Below are 8,613 nucleotides of genomic sequence, written 5' to 3'. Positions count from 1 at the left end.
GTGATGAGTGACTGAATTATTCCCGAGCGTGTTATTAATGAGTGATTAGTATTCCACAGCGTAGCGTTAATTTGTGATCAGTGTTGTGGAGCGTGGAATATAGTGAGTGAGTGACCAGTGAGTGCCCCGCGGGAGAATGGCGACAGTGAGTGGTGATGGTGAAGTGGACCTCTTTCCTTCAGGTGATGCAGCGTGATGGTGACTTGGGAGATGATGGTGATAATGATGGTGAAAGAACTGGTAATGATAAGTGACAGTGACTGATGGTAATGCATGTGATGATTGTAACTATATATAATGGTAATTTCAATGATGATGATGATGATGATGGAAGGCGATCGTAGTGATCTACGAGTGATACTAGTGAGTGATCTTGATAGTTGTGGTGATATCAGTTATAGTGATACTGATAGTTAAAGTAGTATTAATACTGTAATAGCACTGAGAGGTGACGGTGGAAGTGACGACTAAATATGCTAGGGACAGTGATAATGACACGATAGCAGTTGCGATGGCAGGGGTGATGAGAGTGATTACAGTGGCCATGTCAAGTCAGGATGGTAATCACAAAATAATCAATCACTACGTTAGAAACTTCCACTCCCACGACTGACTGACTGACTGGCATTTCTCATTTAAAACACCACAGATTAAATTGACATTTGTACATTTTCTGCTGCCAACGAAGCTGTGACTTAGTTCGGACAAATGCCGGATGCTCACAGAGGACTAGCGCGGCCCTTCAACAATCGTGTCGCCGGAGTCCTCCCCACCTATCAAAGACCCGCAATCTAATCCGTCTCATTAGAGGCTTCACCGCCATCACCTCACTTGATGAGCACCCCTTCCCTCCCCCCCTTTCCCGCCTCCCCGGTGTACTGTATCAGGGCAAATTACAATAAGGTCACGCTTGAATAAATAAAGTTACATGTCAGAGGCACGCTGCACCAAGGTCCCCGATGCTCATTTTACTTCCCCGGAGTTTAGGCACGTCGGGGAGGGGTCAGCGTCCTGCTCTCAGCAAAAGACAGCGGAGGAACGGTGGCGGCGAGACGGTGATCGCGGACGTGGAGGTGGGGGTTGGTGGAGGTTGTTGGGGGTTTGTGTGTAAGCCGCACCCTGACCCCTGACCCACCACTACCACCACCAGCACCACCACCTCGCCTAAAATCAATAGTTAATCTTTCGACAAGCTTATATATATATATATATATATATATATATATATATATATATATATATATATATATATATATATATATATATATATATATATATATACCAGACTTTCATGAAAAGCTGATAGTACATAATAAGAAAATAAAGAAATCAAATGATACTCCGGTAAAAAAAAAATGAATAAGTCAAAGTCTGACAAGAGAGAGAGAGAGAGAGAGAGAGAGAGAGAGAGAGAGAGAGAGAGAGAGAGAGAGAGAGAGAGAGAGAGAATCATATAATGCTGTCCATGACTGTGTATACATCAGCGCAATCCGACAAGTGGAACGAATGGGCAATCTTACAGCAAAACCCAGGTATCTATAAAACACGGCGATGGAATACTACGGTGATGAACTGGACGGAAAACTACCGTGCGAGTTCGACGAAGCAGTGACAGGGATAAAGAGACGAGCGAGAGGCGAAAGCGCGGTGAGAGGTGGTGGTGGAGGTAGTGGCGGTGGTGGTGGTGGCGGCGGCAGCACGAAGAGTGGAGCCAGCAAGTCGAAACAACCTCAAGTCTGAATACCAAGAAAGGGTCGACATCACTTCTTGCACAAACCGCGCTCACCACCCTTGTTTCCAGGGGCGTGCGGGAGGCTGGGACGCTAAGGGTGGGGAAGTCATGATGTATACCTAGAGAGAAAAAAAGTGAAAGAGAGGAATAATGGAGAGCAAGATTTAAAGTACAGGCGGGGAGGCGGCGGCCACGGAATGACACGGCCAACCAGCTAAACAGCAACACGGCCTGGTTTTATCCCGCTAGCAGACTGACTGGCGAGGCGGCCATGACTGCTGAATGTCGCCTCGAAGGAAGACTAGCTCAGGACATTCTGAGAAGTAACAAATCGGGAACATTTGAGGGAATATTAACTGGAACCAGCAGTAGCAAAGCAACAGCAGCATACGCGGTCGACCTACACACCACAGCAGCGCCGCCGCTACTCGCTGGCTCGCTCTCGCCTCCCCCCGATCAATATGGCTGTACACCTCCTCCAACTTGGCGCACCCTTATATTAGCGACCTCACAGCTCTCATTTATCCGGCTTTATCTGTGGTCTTCCAAAGTGTTTACTAGATTCGGGAAGATGTTCAATTATATCTGAGCTTTATTTCCAGCCATCACATGCCCGCTTAGAGGCGGAATTTCTGCCTTAATGATTCGCGTTCGAAGCACCTAAATTTCTACAATAAACTCACCCATTCTGAGCTGTTCCTTTTACCTCCCCGCGGCGTTGCCAAGCGTGCATAAAAATAGATGTTTAAAATTGTTTGATCTTCAATAAGTACCTTATACGTTATCCTAGCATGGCCAACAAAGCATGTACGAACACGTCTTTATTAGAACATAATTTTGATGCAAGAGATTTTGCAGTGTAATTGTGACGCAATTGAAATCAAACTAATAGTGACAACAAGTCATATAATTTTGAGACTGGAAACCCATGTTTCAGTGGCTGGTCGTCTTGATGCGCGTAAATTTTGACTTTCTGAAATATACAAATTCATGTAATATTATGATTTCGTATGGGAAAACCAATATTGGGGTATGAAATGGTTAGAAAAGAATATTTCATTTCTTTTCAAGGGAGCACCCAGTATCCAAACTTTTTCCTAAACTTTGTGAAAAATCTTCAAGTCGACCCAACTCGAACAAAAAAAAAACGCGTAAAAATCTCTCCAAAGCGGAGGAAAAATAAGGACTTCTATAACCAGCGGGGTGCAATTGTTTCTTAGTCCTTACGTATAGAGCTCTTATTGAATAGTTACGTACTCCACGGAAACTTTATTCTTCCTAAATGTCGAGGCTTTAATATTAATCTCCTCATCATCATTCGGTGCGATGAGTAAAGTATGTAAAGTCATCTTGTTAGAGAGCGAGCGGAACTCAAACGTAGAATATAGAAAATCGATTGAAAACTGGCGTTTATATAATGATTCCTGTGGAGCGTGAGGAGAATAGTGGTGCAGCGGTGGGAATGGGCGGTCGTTGTACATGTATGAATTGTCTTCACTTTGGATATGGTTGTGGATTTGGGGTATGGTGGCAGCGGCTGAGGAGAGTCCCGGGGAGGGTTAAAGGGTACAGACTGCTGTGTGTTGCTTCATACCGGCAAACAAAACGTCAGAGCAATCTTTATGAACTTCTGTACCCTAGCCACTGTCGGTAACAGACGCAGTGCCGTAAATTACTGAACACCAGGTGGGGACTTGAATACGGGAGGGCGGAGTGGCGGTGCATCTCCCTCGATCACGGCGTGTATGGGCGCGTCAAACGATCCAACAAGGAGTCATTTTAGCGGCGCGTTATGTTGTCAGACAAACATATCCCGCCAGCGCAGACAAAAGCCTCCCTTCACCCGGAAAAAAAAAAAAAATGTCGTGATGACTCGGCCCTCACAATACTGAGAGTTTATCCCGACCCACCATTACTCTGAGGCGCGGGCGACCAGGCGACACACCACGACCACAGCCAGTCTGGGAAGCCTAACACTAAAAGAACCTTAGATAGATGTGGTGATGGATGGATAGATGGGGAGCTAAAACACATTATCACTCACTGTATAATAACACACACACACACACACACACACACACACACACACACACACACACACACACACATGGAATTAGAGAAGCCGTCCCCCAGCCAACCAGACAAATGCCATTGAAACATTGAGCTGACGCGACGTGAGGCAAGGTTTGAAGTTCCAGGGAAAGCTGAGGTGCAGGTGTTCATAGCCGCCTGGAGGAACTAAAGTTAAACTATTCGAAATTTCCTTCCTTTCCGGCCCGGACTTAACGTGCTGCTTCTGCTGGATGAGACGAGACCGCGAGGACATGAACCAAGACGTCCTCTCATCAACCTCCACCTGCCTCCACACTACACCCACCTTCCACCCCCCATCAAAACGGACCGTACTGAAGGAGCCTGGGGGAAGCATACCGTACTCTTGACTCGTATACACACACACACACACACACACACACACACGTACGGGCGTTTATCTAGACATTTGAGAAGCCGGGAAGCTGAGAGTGAGAGCTCCCATCACTTACCACACTAGGTCAAGGTCACAGTTATTATTATCCGACGTTTTAAATACACGCACCCGTCCGTCTCACATGAATAATGTATGCAATTTACACTGAGAAGTAGCTTTGCGAGTACACACACACACACACTCACACACACACACACACACACACAAGCAAAGTAATACTGAACCTAATACACCACAAAAAAAAAAAAAAATTAGAGGGCCATTAAACCCAGCTAAGAGAGAGAGAGAGAGAGAGAGAGAGAGAGAGAGAGAGAGAGAGAGAGAGAGAGAGAGAGAGAGAGAGAGAGAGTAAACATCATCGAGACAGGGAGAGAAACATCATCCTCAAAACATCGATCCTCCCTCATCCTCCCCCATAAAAAAAAATAAATAAATAAATAAGAGAAAAAAACTACTTTCCATGAAAAAAATAAATAAAAAACAAGACAAATCTGGAAAATTAATAAAAAATTGACCTTCTGAACACAATAATTCAACTTGAGGCCTCGATGCTGGGACGTGGGGAGGGAGAGAGGGGGGGGAGGGAGACGGAGGGAGGAGGGAGGGAGGGTGGGGCAGAGAGAAAGAGAGGAGATCAAGTCGAGCGATGATTTTGTGTAGCCACTTGGCATCCATCCCTGGGTCTCGTCGCCTGAACAATTATCTCGGCTACCGGAGAGACTTATTACTCCTGCCACGCCAAGAGGGGTATTGATCCTTGCTAGTCAGTCTGTCTATCTCTCTCTCTCTCTCTCTCTCTCTCTCTCTCTCTCTCTCTCTCTCTCTCTCTCTCTCTCTCTCTCTCTCCGCAGTTACCTCCTGTTTTCTGTTTTCTCTCTATCAGTATTTCGTATTTGTGGGAAACGAAGAATATGTGTGTGAGTTTTGTGTGTTTACTGTTATGTGTATTTTGGTATTTTGGGACATGCATGATTCTCTCTCTCTCTCTCTCTCTCTCTCTCTCTCTCTCTCTCTCTCTCTCTCTCTCTCTCTCTCTCTCTCTCTCTGCGCAGTCACTATTCATATTCTTTTGAGATGTGAGTCTGTTTAGCTCTTGCTCTTCTCATTTCAACATTTCGTGCGTTGCTTTATCCCTCGGTTTCTTACCATTTCATCTCTTATTTATTTATTTCTTTTCTCCTCAACGTTCTCTCTCTCTCTCTCTCTCTCTCTCTCTCTCTCTCTCTCTCTCTCTCTCTCTCTCTCTCTCTCTCACTTTACGCCAACCCTCGTTTTCTTTCACACAGTTTCATTCAGCCTCGCGTGTTTATAACGTTATATATTTATATTTATTCTTTCTCTGTGACTTCAATACCCTGGAAAACCTACCAACTAACCTACGAAGTCCTTCACTTATTTTGTATTTTTTTTTCTGTTCTGTTTCTACTAGTTTTTCTTAACGTTTATACGTATATATTCAGCATTTTTTTTTTTATAGTGTGTGTGTGTGTGTGTGTGTGTGTGTGTGTGTGTGTGTGTGTGTTCTAAGTGTTGTTCTTTTGTCGTGTATTTTCTACTCTGTAAAGCTCATGTCTGTCTGTCTGTTTGTCTCTGTATGTATGTATGTATGCCTGTCTGCCTATTCTATAATACCTGGAGCCAGATTTTTCCCTGCCTTACACCATCGTCACCTTCGCACTTTCCTCCTCATGTACTGTATCCGCTTAACTCGTCGTGTCCTTTGCCTATCGATCAAGCTATAACGGAACACCAGACTCTCTCTCTCTCTCTCTCTCTCTCTCTCTCTCTCTCTCTCTCTCTCTGGTTGGTAAGTTGTAACGAAAAGCCACTTACGTTATCTTCAATCAATCATCATCATCATCGTCATTGCTACATCAGATTTGTCATTTTTACGGTACCGTTAGTGAGTATCAAGCCTACGCCATCCTTCACTTCCCAACCAAGGAAAACCACCAGTGATGATATGATATTTTTGAGACATGACTTGTGGTACGTACAGCTTTCCGTGCCCGCTCGTTTGCGTTATCTGGTGGGAACACGCGCAGTACTGACATGACACTTTCACGTTGAAGCGCTGCACAGAGGAAGGCTGCTTACAAAGAGAGGATTGATGTGACAACCACTGACCTCTATCGAAGCTTAGTGTTGCTGGTGCTCTCCACATAATAGCAAAATACAGTATGAGAAAAATGTCTGTTCATGTATTTACCTTTGCATGTGTCTATCTGTCAATCTATCTTTACATTTGTCTTCCAGTAAATGTACTATAAAAGCTATCTACCTATCTATCTACCTATCTATGTATTTATCTATCTATCTATCTATCTATGCATCTACCTATCTCCCAATAGATAAACAATAAAAGATGTCTATCTATCTATCTTTGCTGTGTATCTGTCTTCCAATAAACATACTAAAAAATATCTGTCCATCTACCTATGTATTTATTTATCTATCTATATAACAAATGCGATATGAAAGATAACCATCTATTTATCAATCTACCTGACAAACATAGTATGAGAGATACCTGTCTACCTACACACACACACACACCTATGATATAATGTACTAGCACGTTGTTATTGGCGGTGAATGGTATTGTTCATCATCACTCATCTATAAGATTTATTATTTTAAAACAATACATGCCTACTATACGAATATTAAAAGAAAGAGAGAGAGAGAGAGAGAGAGAGAGAGAGAGAGAGAGAGAGAGAGAGAGAGAGAGAGAGAGAGAGAGAGAGAGAGAGGAAAAAAAAAAAAACAGTTCAGGGTATGGACGTGCGGGCTTAAAGGTGCGTGGTGTGGAGGTGTGTTCAGTGCTTCCATCCACACCTGTCTTTTTTTTTTTTTTTGTGTGAATACACGCATAATACTTAATGGATACACGTACCTACCTACATAACACTACATGAAAAAAAAAGAGATGTGCAACTAAACACATAATTATTATACTTCAAGACTTATTATAACTACATTTTTAATATAGGTAATAATATAGATTAAGAGATAAGTATATACATATATATACCGCACACTTTTTGTTTGAACCTTGCAAGTTAATTACAATTTATATGGAAAATGTGTCTCCATTCATATATATATATATATATATATATATATATATATATATATATATATATATATATATATATAGAGAGAGAGAGAGAGAGAGAGAGAGAGAGAGAGAGAGAGAGAGAGAGAGAGAGAGAGAGAGAGAGAGAGAGAGAGAGAGAGAGAGAGAGAATCATGCATGTCAGAAAATGCCGAACACTAAATACAGAAATTCCCATGCTCTTCTTTCCACAAGCACGATATGAGAGAGAGAGAGAGAGAGAGAGAGAGAGAGAGAGAGAGAGAGAGAGAGAGAGAGAGAGAGAGAGAGAGAGAGAGAGAGAGAGAGGTTCCCGTGCCGCGTCAGCTGATACTGCAGAGGCTTTAAAATGATGCACCAGCAGCCAGCCACTACAGAAAACTTTCGTCTGCACCATTGAGGGCAAACTGTTCTAATATTTATCATTTCATTTCGGCCATAAGAGTTTTCGTGAAAAGAAGTTATATCTAAGTTTTATCATATTATCGCCGGGCCCATGTATTAGTCTATAAGAGATAATACTACTAACAGTTAACTAGTGCACTTTTAAAATAATGTTTTCAAGCAACGCCAGCTAAAGTAAGCAAACTATAACGTTATAGTTCATTTACTTTGACTCTTGCGACTCATTTTCTGATATAAAGTGTAGTTGTAGCGAATTCACTGAAGTGGGAGAAAACTTGCTTCTGATAACAGTATAGCAGTTTTAGACTCTCTCTCTCTCTCTCTCTCTCTCTCTGAACCTGTACAACATAACTAAATTGACAGTCCCCGTGAGTAAGTCAACAACTGGATAAACGATTTTATTCACTGCCTATGAAATATGACAACTTATTGAGAGAGAGAGAGAGAGAGAAAGAGAGAGAGAGAGAGAGAGAGAGAGAGAGAGAGAGAGAGAGAGAGAGCACGCATAAAGTTCTTTTTGTAAACATCGAACATATTTTCTTCAAGGTAGTAAAAGATATTCGAGAATTACTTACATTTAAAACGGGCTGCACTATGGAGGAATATATATATATATATATATATATATATATATATATATATATATATATATATATATATATATATATATATATATATATATATATATATATAAAACTGAGGTGCATGTCACGACTGAGTGATTTTGATAAAAGAGGAAACTGAGTTATCCACTCGCCGAAACTTGGAGCTTGAGTGATCATTCGACACAACTAACGGTGTTGAGTGAATGTTGATGAATCAAGATATACATAAAGGAAGAACTAAGAACAAAATATAAAAATGTAGGCATAAATAAAGGATGAACGGGAA

This window comes from Scylla paramamosain, chromosome 6, assembly GCF_035594125.1.
Source record: "Scylla paramamosain isolate STU-SP2022 chromosome 6, ASM3559412v1, whole genome shotgun sequence".
In the NCBI taxonomy this organism is placed as follows: domain Eukaryota; kingdom Metazoa; phylum Arthropoda; class Malacostraca; order Decapoda; family Portunidae; genus Scylla; species Scylla paramamosain.
This window is presented reverse-complemented; position numbering follows the sequence as displayed.